Raw genomic sequence first — 19,673 nt, forward strand, 5'->3', positions numbered from 1 at the left:
TAATACACCTGGGAAGAACACCCCGTGCTAGAGAACTTGCTGCAAATGTTCCAGACATTTAATTTAATCAAGATATCAAACATCTTTTACTACTGTCCAGTTAACCTTTGTAAACTAAACAATTATTTACAGGACTTTCCTCACAAGGTGAACTTCTGCCAGTGGATATATAAACAGATTTTGTGGGCTGAGTCCTTTTCCACTAACATACTTTGGTTTTGGCACAGTAAAAAACAAGAGGGGGGAGGGTGGAAGGGTCAGCTGCTTCCCGACATCTTTATCTTTATCAGTACCAGCAACCCCTCGGCTGGTGTCAGTGATTTGTGGTATTGTTGTTTATCTGTGTATCACTCACTCAGACGCACTGTTTAGATCCAAAGGTCTCAAGATCATTTGCAATCTCTTCTAGGTTTGCTGTACCAGACAGGGCAGACATCTGGCTGTCAGTTATAATTGCATCCTGCACCAGAAGTTGGTTTTAAATACTCCTGATTCCCTTTGAACGCAGAACTGTGATGCACAACAGTTTCAAGCCATTACTGCAAGAGGCAAAGTCAATCCATGGCTTCAGCCCAGTTTGAAACAAGATTTATGAGAGACAGCGGGGAGGGGGGCCATTTTACAAAAGGGTGGCTGTTTGAGCCTGCCTGGGTTTTAATGATGCAGCAGTTTCCTTTCCAGCCCGTACAACTTATTCTTTGAATGCTGACAGAAATAGTGCATCAGAAAAGTATATTTGTGGTGTTGCCATGTTTACTGTTTCCTGTTGTCTTTCTTTGGAAGTATTTTAACAGAAATTAGGACTTCACATAAAAACCCCATAGGCTCTGGGATGAAAGGATTTACTATTAGTTTTCCTTCTCACTCTAACATGGTGGACTGTGATTTAAACCCTACAGACTCATGACAGGGTATGATCCCAATTAAAAACATGAAACCTAATTTTTTGACAGAATAATCACATAATCCCCTTTCTATTATCTGGCTAAAGGGTATTTGACAGCAACTTTATGTCTCGGCCCAAATCCTGGATTTATTAGGCTAACAAACTGCTCTTGTTTAAGTTATACAGGCCAATGAATATTGTTGAATGTCCAGGCGCAGAACTACATGCAATATTGTAAAGGGATGTTTTTCCCCTGGTAATTGTCACACTGGGTCAAGAATGCACAGAAATGTAAGTGGACAGCTGGGTTTGGTTGAAAGCAGAGTTCTGATTTGCTGTTTAATACCAAATCAATTACAGAGTAATTTAATAACAAATCTTATAAAGTGAAATATTACAGAGAAAAAAAATCAACTGGAGTCTCTTCTGAGCTCTGAATTCAGTTTGCATGGAGTACATAGGAAATTTGTCAGAAAAACATTACTGGATTAGAGGCAAGAAGGAGTTTAAGTTCTGCCTCTCTGAGTTGCCAGTCACGACTGCTTGAGCCCAATACGGGATTTGCATTGCTGTGCCAAGGCAAGACTTTTGGTAAGATAGGCCATGCTGGTGCACTGTTGGATGTGAACTATCCCTCTCTGCTTTGACACCTGATCTGACACCAGTGAAGAGTCCAGAGGCCAGTATTTGCCATTCAGTTCAGCTCCTGGTGGGGTGCTATCTATATTACGTATCGGTTTCCCCCAGGAATGTTTCACATTTAGACACATTTTGTGCAGCAGTGTCTGAAATGGGGAGGAATCTCTCTCTCTGTGTCACACACACACTTACATAAACTGGAGCCTGCAATTTCCCTAATCACTAAAATCCCTTCTCCCCACGTGTAAGTTGTTAACCTTCATTACATCCCCAAGGGGACATACACTAAGCAGAGGCCTGTTAAAATGAAAATAACCATCCCTCCAAATTGCCAAATCATCATATTAAAAAGTTCCCTTCCTATAAAGCGAGGTTCATCATTTGCAGTGCCAGGTTAATTCCTGCTCAGAGTTGAATGTAATTATTTCTGCTGTATGGTTTTATTTTTAAAAATACTTAATTGGCTTTCTTCTTAAAGTCACAAGTTCTAAGATGAAGGCACACCTTACAGTTATTAGAAAATTCATATGGAGGCTGCTTTCACATGTATACCTACATCATTTTCTTTGAGCTTCAAGGTTAATTTTTACCCTGTGTGTTTTCCAGATGCACGTAGGATTTCCCCCTCATTTCCTGTCTCATTCCTAATCTAAAATCTATTGCCATTTCATAGTAATTAAAAAAAGAGCTGGGCTGTTGAGTGAGCAGAGGAACTCCGGTGCTGAGTCGGGTGTGTTAGTCTTTCTGAACCACCATTTTATCGCTGTTGCATGTGGGCTGCAAAATGGTGGTTCCTATGATTTTGATGAACAGGGACCTGCAATACACTCGTTGTGTGGTCATGAAAAATGCCCTCATCCTGGCTAAAAATAGGCTGTCTTCTCTTGCCGGTGCTTGCCTTTGTGCTTTCACAGCCCTCGGTTGCCTCAGGACTGCCCGTAATTCCTCTGTGAGATCTTCAAAGCCACTAAACGCTGATTTCTAATTTAAAGTTCCTCAGGAATAGCTGCAGTGCTGTGTGCATGCCATACAACCCCAAATGGTAAGAGGACAAAATCACAGTAATTTTGTGTCTTGTGTGTTTATTAACAGAGGACCGAATGTCACACAGACAGTAGTCCCAGGACCAGTTTGTATGGAGAATGCATGTTTTGCTCATGAATAAACGGTCCCTCCAGATCAAGGTTGAGGTCATTGGCAAGATCTAGGCGTTAGCTCATTCTAAAGCTATGTGCACATGTGAATAAAGGAGTTAATATTTGGACTGTCAGTATCTCTCTTTCCTAAGAGATATGTTCAGCCTAATATTTTTAATAGTTGGATACAAACAGTTTAGCCCACACTTCAGTGTAAATATGTTGCTGGCAAAATAGCAGCCAAAGCAGGCAGTGACCTTGGGCTACCACTAGCTAGCTGTCAAAGAGCACCACAAAAGAGGGTTAGGAAAATGCTAACGAAATGAAAATTGCCTGTGACTACCCGCAGCAGGATGAGCATCCTCTTTTGCCTGTAAAGAAATAATTTCCTTTCAGCCAGGTACGCAGCTACTGTAGTGCGTAAGAGAAAGCAGCTTCACGGCATGCCAGTAACAGCGGATGATACATGAATATGCTAGCAGTTGAGAATCTATGCGTAGTTTCCCCCTGGATAAAATAGATCCACAGTAACAGTATTTATGGTCTACACAACAATATTATTTTTCTCTCTTTGGTTTGCAAGGGTTGTAAATAGAAAAAAAATGACCAAGCTATTAAATCTAGGAATAACAAGGCTCTTAAAGCCAGGTTTATTGTAGCGGGGTAGGTAAAAGCTTTACGTTTTTTGATCTGCGGGTGTTAAATATCCTGTCTGCGCCAGGATTCCTGCTCAGATGTTATTTATCTCTCTGAATCTTTGGGAGAAGAAGGAGCAGACAGATGTCCTTAAACTGCGGGCACCACCTGGCGGCTGGCGCGGGGTGGCCAGGCCCGGGGCCGGGGTCTCGGGGCTCCCTGCGGGCCCCCACCGCCCGCAGCCCTGCGCGGGTGGTGGTGGGCTGGTATTTTGATGAAAATGAAATGAAACACTCCCTAGTGTTTTGATTTTACTGACTTTTAAGTGCTCAAGCCAAGCGTTATCCAATTTTTCCCATACAATCTGTTTGGAGAGCTAGCAGTGCATTTCAAAATGGCTTATTTTGATGACACGGTCATAATTCTAAATAATTTGATTTCCAGATATATACATCATGTTGTGGCCTTGCCAGAAAATCATTCTATTGAAAGACTTCTGCCTTAAGATTTAGACTAAATAAAGGAGAAATTATTACATGATCTAAACACCTTTCTGGGGAAGGGGGTGGGGTAGGCTGCTGTTCGCTGGAAAAAAGCTAAATAAAGAAAATATTTTCCAAACCCAAAAGCTTCTTTCTGGGGGTCATGAACTGGAGACATTGTGGGTACTGTCAAAAATCTAAAGAGGAAATGAAAAATAGCACTTGCTCCATTTGAATGTGTGCGTGTGTTTTCTTGATGGCTGGAGGAGACTGCATTCTAACAAGGTTTCTCAGTGCATTAGAAAATGCAGAAATATGTCATAATTCCTTGATTCCTTCAAACTGAAAAATCAGAGGGTGTGTTTAGCATACAAGAACTCTGTGTGTGTGTGTGTGTGTGTGTGTGTGTGTATTAGCTTGTATCTGCAAAGCAGAACTTCTAAGTATATATGTATGTATGGCAGAATTTAAATCTTCAGCCTCCAGTAAAATTGTATTCTGTAATAAAACTGCTGCACCTTGACTCCAGACTACACTGAATCCCAAATTAAACACCCCATTTACTCTACTGTAACAAGCAGGAAGGGTTGCTACAGTGAACACTATTACAGACAGGAAAGGCATATTATAATTCTCTTTACCTTCTGTACATACAATAGCAACACCTAAACAGCCCCTGTGAGTCATATTTTTCTCTAGTTCCTGGCTCCTCTTACAAGAAAGAATGGATGAAGGGAAAAGGTGGATGGAAATGCGATATTTAATTTCACATCGCCCCCTTAATTATTTAGCTGTCTGGACAGACAACTCCAGCAGTTTAAAAGCAAGCAGGTAGCGTATTTTACTACAAAATGTCTTCCTGGATTTCATGAATAACTCAGTGTCATAAACAGAAACAGCTGGCATGCTGAAGGCTGTGTGAATTTCTTTATGCATTATATATAATGTAGATGCTTCCCACATAATGCACATGAACTATCCGCTTCATATCAATGTTTGTAGCCCACAAATACCATAAATAATATATCAGGGATATAAAATTAGGGGACTTAAACTTGTTAATTCAGGTTATATATTAAAATGCCATTGTTTAGTGGCCATTTGTCTATTGTTTAAAGGTCTAACATTTTCAGATGCATACTGTTCTAGGGTGCTAATTTCCCTATATTTCTCTAGGAGAGTCATTATAGGTTTTGATGTTTTTGTTGTGGTTATTAAATTAGAAATTGGAGCTCAGTGAGGGTAACAGGAGGTGAGAAAGACTGTTAATGTCGCTTTGTCACGTTAAGTGAACCGCAGGCGAGCCCAGCACGCTGTGTCTGGGGCTGGGCTGAAGGCTTTCAGCTGTGATCTAAGGGGAGCTACCCTCTAGTGGACTGATGGTGAATTTTACTCCCCTTTTCATGCCCCATCCTGGTCTTCATTTATTAAATACAAGGTACCTTCTCTAAGGATATTCTTGGCTATTAACCTTCATGCATGAGACAGGAGCTGAAAGTTAATAAAGAAAGTATTTCTAATCAACTGTGGTGATGTGAGGCATGGAGAAGTCATACTAGCAAGCCAAGAATGTGAATCCCCAGGCCTCTCACAGCTGAGGTTAATCTGAAAGGAGTTACAAGTTTGAAGTTGTTTTGGATCAGATGTCTAAGGCAAAGAAGGAGGGCTCCATTCCCAGACATCTGATCTAAACCCTTTGAGCCTTGAGAATTTTGACTCCAGCTGAAGGTTCCAGCTCTGCAGATGATCCTTATCTTTAATGGGACCAACTCAAACAACTACACACAGATTTCTTGCCATTGCAAAGGACCCAAAGAAAGAAGTTGGCTCTCAGCCAACTGTAGCTTTGGGGGAATTCATTCCTTAGGCACGAGTAGTCTGAGTTTGGCTCACCTCTGTTAAAAAGTGGAGTAACCTAGGAAAAAGAAACAGGCCAGGGAATTGGAAAGCTGAAGAATAAAGGATGTGACTGAATTAGAAGTTTTTCTGGGCCCATGCAAGTTGTTGTGTGTAGCATTACTGGGCTAGAGACTCTATTAGCATCTACTGTAAGTTTTGTTCCAAGGGATCAGATTTCTGGAGCCTGAGACCAGTTACGATACATCAGAGGAAGCCTCGTAATAGGAAGCTTTATTGCCTTCTGCTAAGTGAGCCAAAAGTCAGGGGCTTTCCCTTGTAAGCATAAGGCTGGGAAGGGGGGGAAGGGGAAGGGGAGGTGGGAGGCCTTTTTTTCTTTTTGCCTGATGTGTTTCATCCTTCTCCACCTCCAACATCAAAGTGTTTGCTAGGGCAAGTCAGCCCTGTGATTCTGGAACTGTGTATTTCCCCTCTCCCAGTAGTTTCCATGCCCATTTCCTATGGCCCAGCTGCCAGAGCACTAACCCTCTGCTGCTTTAATCACTCCATTAATCAAGCCTTTGCAGTGATCAGCACACTAGCTCTCACTGCCACAAGGAAGCCTGTTACTTCTTCAGGACACATAATCTCCCACTAACCCGCCTGTTACTTCTTCAGGACACATAATCTTCCACTAGCCCTCCAAGGGCTTTTACTCAACTGAGCCATATTGCTTCACCAGCTAAAAAGGGTATTTCACTCCATTTCGAATTAGCTGTGTTTTTAACATAATGTAGCTTACATAAGGCACAACTCAAGAATAGTTCTTATATTTTGGGTACTATGGAGGTGAAAAGACATACTTAGCCATTTCCTATCTCAGCTTCACAGGCACTCTGATTTCATTAAACAGATGAACACTGTCATCAAAACAAAGATCAGCAGATATAAACAAGTAATTTCTGCTGGCTCCTAGAGAGCCATGATTGCATCCCCATGGGCATGGGGGGCTGTCATACACAAAGGCATGTGTATAGACAGTCTTCAGTCCAGTCAGAGCAGTTTATCAACTACTATTTTGTACTGGGTAATGCCAAAAGATGGCAGATCCTATTATGCTAGGAGACTTCGAAAAATTTAAGTGTAGTCATAAAACAAAGGATCACAGTAAAGCCACAGACAGAGCAAAAATAAATTAAAGGAAAGCTTAGTAACCTTTAGTAGCCTCACACACTTCTGATTCTTGTCAGAAGTGTATCACTTGAAAATTATTTTGCAGTGTCTTTTGCAGAGTGAAGTCTGGGCATTCTGCTGACTTGCAGGATGAGGATGTCATTTCCGAAGGTTAAGGGGAAGCACTGAGAGTCCTGTGTGCTCAGGGAAGGTGCAACTCCTGCCTGGCGTGAGGTGGGGCAAGGCTTGTCGCCTGGTAGCTCGGCCTGCCTTTGCTAGGAAACCTCTCTTCCCACGTGTCTGTCCCCCAGCATGCCCTGCCTTTTCCTGAGCCATCCATTTCTTAAGCCAGAAAAATCAGGGAAAGGAAAGGAAGAAAAAAACCAAACAACCCAGAGCTGCACTAGAACTCACTCACATCACTACCACCATCATTCCAGCAATATGTGAGAGCAAAGGCACACGGGTGGGATGTGAACACAGCGGCAGAGAGGAAATGAGCTCGGGATTTGAGAACCCCAGCTTGCTGGGAAGGACAAAATCCTTCCAGTTGTGGCAAAGAGCAGTGTCTGAAGGACTGGAGACTGCAAGAAGTGGAAGTGAGACCAGCCTGTTTGCTGATGGCAATGGGGGCACAGAGAGCAAGCATATTGCCATTCATGAGCTTTGAGTCTTTAAGCATACGCACACTTTAAAATTTTCAATGTCCAGTTTATATAGCTGTTTATTCCCTTCCCAGACCCAGATTTGAATTCTGCAGCTTGGGCAATTTGTGACTGCTGTGAGCAAAGCAGTTCTCTCACATGAATGCACGCACGCACACGCGCACACAAACACCCACGCACTCTTGTGTAGGACATCTGCAAAATTATCAGCAGCAAATAGAAATGATAACACCTAGAACAGTTTCTGAATACAAACACTGATGCAGTACAATCAGTACAATAGTTTTGCAGAATCATTTCACTGAAGTATTTACTTTTCTGTCCGCTGTGACTGTATGTTTAAGCATGTCTTCCGGTATATTAATGCTTGTTTTCCCATTTAAGTTCTCTAGCTCTGGCTTCGTAAACATGCATCAAATCCAAATGACATGTTTGCATGTGTATTCTCAATGAACAACACAAATTATTTATCCCTTGGGATAAAGAACTTGAAAATACAGATGGTCTTGATACAGTCTGATAAGAATGTAAACAGGAAAATATCTTTGTTGACTTATTTCTTAGTAATCAGTAATAATTAGTTATTGTCTAGAGATGAATTATATTATTTCATAAACCTTGCAACAAACAATAGCTAAATAAAATCACCTTTGATTTTCTTAGGATTACTAAAGATAACATCAGATAACTTCCTTAGCAAAGTAACAAAAGCCATTTCCCATTGTTTTTTGGTCTACATCAAATCTAAAGGCAAAACTCAAGATCACAAAAAGTGTCCCAGAATATTATCTTGCTCCTCACTTCTATGGTTTTGCAGATGAGCTTATTTTATTTTATTTTTTAATTTTTTAAAGTGTGCTTTTGTATTCTTCTGGTTACCACCTTCATCAGATGTCAATATTAAATCTGTTGAGTAGCTTTAGTTCTTCTCAAATAATTTCTCTTTCTCACCACTTTGACCAATTATTTCCACCCCAGGAGCTATGGTTGGTGTCTTGCCTACAGTATGTTCTTCTCCTCCATTTCATCTGAGGAAACCCAAGCAAAATCTTTTTCTCTGTTTGTGGTTGTTCCATAGGCTGATTAGATTCCAGACAGTCATATCTATGTCTTGTGATAACTTAGCAATTTTTCAAGAATGTTTCAATTTGTGGATTAATATTGGCAAGAAACTAACAGCTGAGCTCTATTTGGCTTTAGTAACACTACGTTGTATAATGCTAATCCTTTCCCTAACTCCTTGTGTGAGGGAATCACAAAGTTACTGTGAAGGTCTGCACATACAGCTGTCCTCATGCCAGGGCAAATCAAATGCAAAAATGATCACAGGGAGAAATTGAAAAAGGATGTGAGCATGGCTGAATTAATAAAAACAGCTAGTGAATGTTCCTTTTTCAGCCCTTTTTGCAGAGCTGTGAACTTGCACTGCCACAGACTCTGCTGTTACTCCTCCTGGCCCTACCAAGCCTCTCTCTGCTTCCTGCCCTGCTTGCTTTTCTGCCTCACCTCTGCCTAGATCTGTTCTTGGATCACCTGCTAGTCACAATTCAGTGCTCCTCCACCAGCCTAAAGCAGTCCTCAGACATATTCAGTGTCTTGTTCCTATTGTGTTTCATACATTGGTAGCACCATAAGGAAGAATGGCTTAATCAATTGGTTAAGTGCAATGATGGCTATCTATCTTAAGGTGGTTGTTGTTGTTATTTATTTTGGTACAATTTCAGAAATACCAGGTATGTGTTTTTATTTTTCCAGCTGTAAGGCAATTAGAACCTGGGCTATATTTTCTAATGCATCTGTTAGTGTGCATTAAAATAAAATAGAAGGTAAATTCTGTTTCCCCCAGATAGTCAACTGTCTAATGCAGACTGTATTTCTGAGTGGTCAACTGCTTACAGAACGTGCCTGAACCTGTAAGAATTCATGTATTTTCTTTGCAGTGAGGTGACTCTGTGGTATAACTAATCTTGGACAATCAGTTGACAAAAATATTTGTTAATAATTACCTGTGATGGGCGAAGTTATCTGAACATCTGTGTTGGTAATAGGTGACTCCAAGGCAGGGCAGGTGGGGTTTACTGAGGCTGGTATCTGAGCCTCATTAGAAAAAAAAACACATTTTCTGTTGCATATACGTTGTCTGAGGATGACTCAGACATTGTTAAGGAGATCCCTATGTTGTTGCTCAACAGCATAACTACCAATGGCTAGAAACTACGCAGTTTGCATTACAGCTTTGTTTGAAGAAGTCGAAATATCCTTTTAAATATGGGAATAATCAAATTAGCACCCTACCGGAAAAGCCTAACTAATGCAGAAAAATACCAAGGGAAATTACTGAAAATAAAAGATATTATATGCTGACTTGTAGATTGGTATTGATATATGAAACTGTAGTGCTAATCTACAAGAACTGCTTGTCTTGTAAAGCTATGCTTTATACCTTACTAGTGCTTGACTTATACCAGTTTTTGACTTACACTAGTGTTTGACTAGTGTAGAGTTAGTGATTGACTCAGCACAACCATGTGGACTGGTGGTTTAGAGGGACCAGGGTTTGCTTCAGTCACTGATAGCCGTTTGAGAATTTTAAAAAAGGGGAGGAATGTCTCAGTCAGGTGTACCAACCAAAAGGTCACACAGGATGGAGAAACCTTCACCTACAAACCAGCCTGATGTAAGTAAAGGTACCCTACAGGGTAAAAATCACTGTGAGATTGCCCTTTTCTGGCAGCTTTCAGAGGAGACTGACCACATCCTGGGGAGAAATTATGGGACTCACATAGCAAGACATAGCAGCCCCCCGTTGGACTTTCCATCAGTCCACAGCAAATAGGCTCCCATTAAGCTGCCTGCTTCCTAGCTGGTTCTGCCAACAGAATAGGGCCCAGGAGTACAAGTTCACTCAGGGCAAAATTAAATTTACCTGCATACTGCCTAGTAATTAAGCCTACTACCAAACTGGGCTGTAGTTCATCACTGGCCAACTAAAAGCTGTGAGCTCAGCACCTGGGGGATAACGATCGGGGTGCATTATCTATAAAACCAAAAATTACTTGGGTGAATAAGGCATACACTTATTCTACTTTAGTATAAAGCTAATAAAAACAAATCATGCTAAGACAGAAAGGATAACATCCCCATATTATACGTATTTCTTCCTAATCTTCACAGCATTCTTTCAGAATTCAGGTACAGGAGTGAGGAAGCGAATCTACCCCCTGGATCTACAAAACAGCATCTTCGATCTCTAGCCCAGTCTGCCATGGATTCTTTCCAACACACTTGTCTGTCTTAGCCTCTCAGCTTTTTAAGTGGGGGTAATATTAATTCACCTTTGTAAAGTGCTATGAATTCTTTAGATGGAAAAAGTGCTGTGTATGTCAAACCCTGAACTCAATTTTGGCAGGTAAGTGAAGAAATTGATTTTGAGCCTATATTTATTTGCAGTTTTAAATTGCACTAACTTCCTTAGATTTACTCCAAATGCACAAATGTGTAATTGACAGCAGAATTCATCCCATACCTTCTTATAGACCACTCTTCTAACCACTGAACTACAGCAGGCTAGCAGACAGCAGAATCTGGTTCCTTGTATCTCAAGTTGTTTTACAAAACCAATAAAATCAACTTCACTTTTATAGGTTTATTTTTTTACAAACTGTTAAAATCTAGTGGCTTTTTTAATATGCAGTGCAGAAATTTAACGATGCTGCAGCAGAGTACAGTAAGGGCCACATTCTACTCTCCATTATTTGAGTAGGTAGATAACATAAATCCATTGGTATCAAAAGTGCTTCTTTTGGTTTAACTTTTTGATCTGTTGAAGTACAGGCGTGAAATATATTTATTTCATTTTGCAACAGCTGACTTTTTTTTGTAATGGCTGCTACAAGAAATATTGACTTTTTATCTTTTAATAAATAATATTTATAGATTTAGAAAAAATCATTAGATATGAATTATAGCTACTGTAATCATTATAAATACATTAACAACAAATGGTCAAGCCAAATTAGAAAAGCTCTATTAAAAATTAAATAAAAAGATCTATTGAGTAAACAGATGTCTCTTCACAGCAGACATATCCCCACAGTTATTGACTGAAGCACTTCTAAGTATTAGGAAATGACCAACCATGACAAAACATTACTAAAATAATGCTCCATAAAATACAACTTGCAACATTGCCTTGATCGGGGATGATCAGAAGGCTAATTAGCAGATTTGTGTGCAATATTCTCAGAAATCCATTGGCTTCTATAAGGAGATCTAAATGACATGCTTAGAAATAATTAAAGAGTTCAGGCAGCAAATTTTAAAAGAATAGCTATTGTCCAAGACGGCTGCACTTTAAAGGTGACCATCTATCTGTTGAGGTCCTTTTTTACCTTCTGCAGATAAAAGGTTCAAGAGAACGGTAGAGAAGAAAATTGCGGCAAATGGACCCTGAAGCTTAGCAAGGTAGAGCCCTCAATTCCGATTTGAATCAACTCAAATAGAGCCGGGAATGTGTAAAATCTGGTAGGATTGGGCCCCCGATTGCTATTAGCATGTTATAAGAACTTATTCAGCAAATAAGTAGATGACATAAAAGGTATAATCCTACAGTGTCAGTGGCCATCTTTAAAAAGTACATAAACAAGATTATACTTCCATTATTGTGCTACTTTGCTTTTACAGAGGGCTAAATCTGATGCTTTAGATTTAAAAGCAGTGCTAACTTCCAGGCTAAAACAAAGCTGGTTTAAGGAATTGAAATGGCTCCAGTTCTTGATTTAAAACAGGTTTTTACTCTCCATAATCTCTGGCAGTAAACACACATATTTTTCTTTTCAAGATGGTTTATGATCAGTGATTTCAGTCCACTCCACATTACCCTACCACATGTCCTGAACTGCTTGGGACAATCCCAGATTAGGAAACACATTCATAGGTCTCACAAAGACTACTTTATACAGAAATAACAAAATGTCCTAACATCTGTTCGCAGCCCATTTAGTAATAAGCTCATATACCTTGACACTTTCAAAGGAGGTCTTCCTGGAAGATACCATTATCTCTGGGAGACAAGGGAACCAGGTGGGGTTTGCCACACATGCTTTCTTTTAAACTAAATCTTATTATCACTGATGTTATTAGAGAAGCCATTAAATTCTGTCCTTGCTTCCAAGGTGGAAGACCTTACCTCATGTCGCAGATCTGAAATATATAGGGGCAAGAGTGAACACCCACTGCCTACCATGAAGTTACAGTTACAGAAAATCATCATATCCTCTCATATGGGGACAGGAGACCAGTGGTCCAGGGAAAGGGAGACCGATGGAGCCATCTCTATACTATGGTATCTACACTGGTAAGTCTCTTGAGAGACCCTGAGTCTTCCAAGAAAGAAGCAACATGGGGCCAGTATGAGCTATTGCTCTTTGACATTTACACCTTCTATTTCAGACCAGAAGGGGGGTTTATCCACTCAAAAGTTTTGAGTGTCTTTTTTTTTTTCTCAGTGATGGCAATAGCTCTAATAAAATGTCACTTGTCCCTATAAACTTGCTGCACTGGCTCCTTCACATACTCACAACAGCAAATCCCCATCAGAGTGATGCCTGTTTGGCACTCAGATGACCACCATTCAGGATTTGGCCTATCTGGACAGCAACAAACTGTTCTGTAATCTGGGTCCTTAATTTTTTAATACTGGAATGATAAAGTTTTTTGCAGTTTTAGTGCCCATTAGGAAATTGTCTTCCCACAGATACACTGATTTAACGTGAGACACTTGATTTATTATGAGGCACAATGTGAATACTTGTTTTCACCTCCTTCCTCTCTCCACCCCCAGTTCCCATGTGTTCTAGTTGAAAAGTTTTGCAGCATAAGTGCCATCATCATCAACACATACATCACTCAACCCTCTTGGTAAGGATTCCTTTACTGAGTGCTGAAGCCTACAAGCTTTACAGTGTGAGCAACCTAAATCTGTGAGATTAATGCTATTTTGGAATATGTGCATGACCTAAAGTGATATTTTTCATTGTAGTAGAGATACATCGTTATAAACAGGAGACATAAAAAAATCCAGTAGTGTCTGGAGTGCTTAACACTCAGAATAGTTTCTAATTTGTTTAAGGCAACTGTTTGAGGAAAGAGATGATACTGCAAGTAAAAGTAATAAAAATCTCCTGCAAAATCATTCATTAAAATAACAATTGAAATGTACATATTAAGTAACACAATTGACTTGCAGCTGGATAATTTAAACCTATTAATATTTTAGTGGGAAAAATGGTCACTGCTGCTGCTTGGCCCAATGCAGATCAGAATAACAGTGCTGTGTCACTTAATGTTGTGTGGTAACACTTATGCTCCATCTGAAAATGCATTAGAGATAAATAAGAAATAATATTGGGGAAAAAATTACAGGGTATAATGCACAGGAGAAGTGAGAAGATTTCAGCTGAGATTTGAAATCAGATTGAGAGTCAATGAGGTAGAGAGATAAAGAAAGGCTGTTCCAGATGGTGGGAGCTGCAGAGCAGAAGGCTGTCTTACCTCCAATTAATTTAATGAAACCCACCCACCAGTTTCCCATCCTGACTTTTTTCCCCGAATCATGTTAGGCTCATACCTCGTGGTGTGAAACCACAAGAACCCAATGTGAAAAATTCCATGCTCTCGGCATGCCGTGGTGAGAAACTCCCATGTGCAGATCTGTCTGCGGGAAGGCCCTGCATTCAGACAAAGGCCTTTCACTTCCAAACGTCACCGTTAAGTCCAACAGATGATCCTCTCGGAGCCTTTGCCTGCATGGTGATGAGCACCTCCATCTCCAGATCGCTCTGTACATCTTGGAAGTCACAGCTGATCACTGAGTAAGCAGCCTAGCAAAATGGGATAGGTACTGCTTTTTAGGCAGAGCATACAAGGAAAGGCTTTCACGGGTGTGCTGGGAGGTAGTTCATGTATAATATTTTTCTCTGGGGTGAAGCCATGCCAGCTTACAAGGCACATCATGGTGTGACTAGTTCGGCCTTCTACATAAGCAGAAGCACCCCTGAGATGCAGAGGGCTAATACCACCATAAAGCAGCCCAGCTCTTTGGCTGAGCCTAAAGGGAATTTCTCCCATCCAGGGCCGGCTACACACACATCATACTAATATGCTCCTTCAGAGGACTCTTATACATCTGGAGTTTAAGGCAACATAAACCGACCACTGTGATAATTACCTTTGCACAGTGGAATTCACTGAAGTGAATGTAAATATTAATCAAATGACCTACGTACTGTTACAAGAGAAAGCCTGCATCAGATAACATTTCTAAGCACAGCTTGCTAACGTAGGGTATCTCCTGGTAACTAAACAGTTCATCTAACAGCATCAACAGCTCATCCTGAAGAAAAGGGCTTTGTCCTGTCCTATGGAGCCCATGAGAACCAAGCTATTTCAGACGAGACATAGAAGTGAAGGTTCAGAAGTCATGCTCAGCTCAGACTGGAGCCTCTATTCCTTGGTACAGTGGAGCTTTTGCTGATATTACCAGCACAAAGGTAAGAGAAGCAGTAATTCAGACATTTGGATCTCAGGCAGCACAGGGCTTTCTAGGTTAAAAGCAAAGCCTTCATTTTCACATAGAAAGCTACAGGTACCTTATAGGTCAGTGGTCAGTCTGAATAAGGAAACATCCCGGACCATCAGGGTATTGTGCTCTCCTTCAGCTTCAATTTCTGGATAATTTCCCCTCCATATCTGGAAATCTGATTTTGTGTTATCCGATTTTGAAGCAAGCATAATCAAAAAGTCTGTTTTTATGGTAGCAATCACAAACTTTTGACTGTATGTAAGTGAAAAATATAAGCTGATTTAGTTATGGCTGTTTCCTCATTTGATAGCAGTTAAAAGTTCTGGGATATACTTCCACTGAAAAACAAAGAACCAGTACATGTTATCAGTTAAATCCATGACCTTCAAGTTATTTTGGGGTAAAACTGGAATAATGCGTGAGTTGCCTCCCAAACACTGTAAATGTAGATTCACAACATTATTTGATTTTATTCCTTTGCATAATTCTACTTATCACAACTCTAAGAAAACCTAGATAGAAACTATTAAAGAAGTGATGACAAAAATGCCATGTTAGATTTCCATTTATTTTATCATTAAAAAGATTTACAGCCTGTACTGATATCAGATTATAAAAATTAGGACCCTCCATAAATTAAGAGCTTGCTTTTGCTGAACTATAATAAGGGAGCTAATACGTCGGATTTGAAAGGTCTAAGAAGTAGAAAAACAAGCAGCAATGAAAAGTGAGATCTTAAAAGCATGTAGAGATTTTAGAAGTAGATTCTTGTGGAATGCAATGAAATATTACTAGAAAAAAAGTAACTTGCCAAAATAACTGCACTAATCCTCCTCTGATAATAGCCTTCATGGCAGAACTAGTAATACTCTTTTTTTTTTTTTTTTTTCATTAAACAGGCTCTGATATAATGACATTGAATTCCATGCAAATATTCTACTTCTTTAGGAATAATTTATTGTAGCTTTACTGGAAAATTTTATCTGGATCTTAAAGGTTTTATGGCCTCAATTATAGCACTTTTACTCCTAATAATCAATATTGATTTTACCCTATCATCCTTTTTAAAGTTTCTCTTGGTTTACCTAGAATCCAAATCTTGACTGAGTTTATAATGTGATAATATTTTCATTCTAAAATCATATTATTTTAGATAATTATTCCAGCTCTTCAATAGCTACTTCTGCTATACCACTGAAAAGACAAACCAAGCCTCACTTTCTATGTTAGTAGGAAGCAAGTGTAGTGTAAGGCAGTAGGAGAAAGACAGCTGATTAGCAGGATTGTTCAGTGACCTGCAGTTGCGCTTGTCCCTTTACATGTTTTCATTATGCTCCAGAGCTTCATTCACTGTATCACAGAGTCTGTGTCTCATCTGCAGTTGCAGCCTGCACTCCTGCTGCAATGCCCCAGAGAGGAACCTCAGGAAACACTACGCGCTGACCTACAAAGAGTTTTCACTGTACATTTCTGCTAGGAAGCAGAGTCTTCCGAATCAGCTCTGCGACCACAGGCAGATGCGGGGATCTGTCTCGCGTGCCTGCTCCTCTGCACAACCAGGCTTTTCCAGCTGTACAGCTCTCTCAGGAGCAGTAATACCGCTGCCTCTGAATTGTGACTTCTCAAGCCAACACATACCCAGTTATCATCTCCTGCAGATGCCATGCCACTTTCCTTAGCATTAACAGTACTGTGTGCGAACAGTCTGAGCCACAGAGTGCCCACCCTTCAGGTCTGCTGCCCCTGCCCGGGCTTCTCCTGGTCATGGACAGCAACGAGGTGCCGTCATGCAGGGTGTCCCAGTGCTCACCGGGGCTGGGAGCTGTGAGAAAGGCTGTGATTCAGGCTGCCAGCTGCTGCCTCTTTTCAGTCCCGCAGGGAATAACTTCCTTGTCCTTTCCATTGAGCGAAACAATAAGGAATAGATGCACTTTGATCGGTTAGCCGCATGTTTTATTCAGTTTTAGACAGATAAAGTTTGACTCACTTTCCCTGGAGAAGGGCAGTGGTCAAGTGAGATCTTTGAAGGCTCTGTCTGCAGTGGGCATATTTGTTTATATTTGCCAGGACTATCTCTATTTTCCACTAAAAATATAAGCCTCCTTATTTTGCCCTTGCCTTTTCTAACATAATTAAATGGCGACACAAATATATATACATAGTTTAGATATTGACTTGCCTTTTCAACTAGGAAGAATAGGGAACAAACATAGGACAAAAGTTATATGAAAGGAATAGTATATAGAAAATTTCTGTGACTGTTTCTATTGACTTATACACCTGCTTTCTAGGTTCTTTCACTCTGTCCTTCTGCTCCCTTACACTAGGTTTATTTCAGCATCTTTGGAAATAAAAAGATCCCCTTTTGTTTCAGAATTAGTATTTGACTGATGAAAAGAATGAACCCCAGGGGCTGTCTTTTCCAATCAGGCACTGTACAAGCACTTGAGCTGACTATGTTCTGCAGAACATTGAAAACATGGCATGCCCAGGAAATGTTTGCCATCACATTAGTGATGCTGTAATGGGCATCACAAATCACCTGGACATTAATAGAATGAAATCACTTACTGCCTCTGAAAGCAGCTCTATTCTCAGTTGGTGTCCTGAAGGCACCATGTGTGCAGTCTGGAGTTTCTACCACAAATGAGAAATTTTCAAATATTATAAAAGTCCTGTTTTACTTGCTGCTTTTGGAGTTTGTTTAAGTCTCTGCCAATTGTTTCTGATAGCAATCCCTTAAACACAACTAACGTTGGAAAAATAACATTAAAAAAAAATAGTTGTCTTACAAACTTTAAGTGATCTCTGATTTTTCTAAAAGCTGTAGCAGGGCAGGATACACATGACTTCTAATGACTGCCTTGCTCTCACTTAACTGCAATAACGCATCAAACGTGTTTCTTTACCCTGTTATTGCTGGTTTGTAATTTGACCATCAGACAGATTTGAATTCTCCCCAAGCTGTTCCAACGTGTCTGTAACAGAAGCAGAGGTACCTACGTGCACTTCCCATTTTGGTCAGAAAATAGAACAGCTTCAATGATCACAGCCCATGTGAAGCAGACAGCAGTGGTTAAATTAACGGTTGTGATCAAAGAAATGGGCTGTTAAAAATACCTGATTTCCTATTAGAGAAGACTTTTTAATTGTGCTTCTGGTGCCTAGAACAAGATGAATTTTTTATGAGATAATCCAGGTAACAGTCCATTAGAAAGTGTATTTGATTTAGCCTGAGGAAGTTTGGGAAAAGAGAGAGCACTCCTATGTGAGCAGTGGCTGTCCTCCACCCCCTGCCCTTGCCAGGGCTGCCACTCCTGGGTAGCAGAGCGAGTGGCATGCCCACTCCTTTGCCCCCACAATGCACAGTCAGCTGCATGGATGCACACCAAAATCAGCTGCAGGTTACCTTAATATGTCTGGGTGTGAGCTACCGCAAATGAAAAGCCCAGTCTGCTTTCCTTGTTACAGAAGCAGCATCCTCTGCAGCTAAAATCAAGACATCAGGTGTCAAATCCTTTACTGTACCTAAAAATAAAATACCTGGCATCTCAGGCTTCTCTTTCTGCTTTTAACTTATTTTCATTTTGTATTAATAGAATGTTTGTTATACCGTCTTCAGGAAAGCATCTAGTTTCTCCAGTGCTACTCTAGCAATAAAACTGATAGCTGTAAAACAGATAAATAGGAGCTGTACACCACCGTTTCTGCTGGCCCATTTTTCATTTTTTGAAATAAACCCCCCAGAGTCTTTTTGCAGAATAAATTGAAGATAAAGAAGTTATCTTTTGATGCGGATACTTTGAACATGTCAGATTTGTGAAGCATTTTCTTTGGCGAGCTTAACACTCTGCCTTTCAAAAGATGCATAAGGCAAAGCACAGCTGTCAGAATTTAAAAAAAATAGTTGTATAAGACGAAATTAAGTAGCTCTATTAAAAGCAGAGGATCTTGAAAGTCAGGTTTTACTCTCCTTGTTAATACCAAGCAGCATTTCACTCCACAATGCTTCCTTACTGAAATAAATTAAATTACTTGGGAAGGGGGGATAATAGTATGAGGAAACATGCCTAAGTCTGGCCTTAACTATTCTGTTTGTGGCAGTGAAGCTGCCCTTACAACCTAGGATCCAGCAAATGCCTCTTGCTCTTTTCCCCTTATTCCTAATAGGAGAGAAGAACAACATAATCCTGCACAGAGCTGAACAGTGGGCTCACTGGTTACTGGGGACCCATTTATTTTGAGGTGTTCTTTTGTGACTTTAAATTATACTGTGGGAATCTTTGGCTGAGATGGAAGCAATAAGGAATACTGTTTTCCTTTCTCATCCCCAGTTCCTCTGCAAAGCTAAAGACTGAATATATTTTTTCAGTATATTTATAAGCAAAATATCAAGTTTAAACATTGCAGAATTGAGTAATTTTACACACTATTCTACTTCATGGTAAGCTATAGAAACCCAATTACTTTCAGCTCTTGGAAAGCTGGTCATGTCAGGCTCTGAAATAATAGATCTGACATTATTAAAGTTAATAATTCTCAGTATTGTGCTGCTTCATTTTCATTTGCCATGTAGATCTTCAGCAGTTCAGCCAAATATGTGGCAAAGATTATTTTACACTGCACTGACTTCCTCAA

At 40.2% G+C, this 19,673-nt stretch overlaps 1 long non-coding RNA gene across 1 annotated transcript in view; it reads right to left on the bottom strand.

Moving 5' to 3' along the window:
• LOC142057482 (uncharacterized) overlaps positions 1 to 19,673 on the bottom strand; it is a 260,201-nt gene that overhangs the window by 7,294 nt on the left and 233,234 nt on the right. The gene's annotated exons all lie outside the window — the stretch shown is intronic.

Source organism: Phalacrocorax aristotelis, chromosome 5, assembly GCF_949628215.1.
Source record: "Phalacrocorax aristotelis chromosome 5, bGulAri2.1, whole genome shotgun sequence".
Taxonomy (NCBI): Eukaryota; Metazoa; Chordata; class Aves; order Suliformes; family Phalacrocoracidae; genus Phalacrocorax; species Phalacrocorax aristotelis.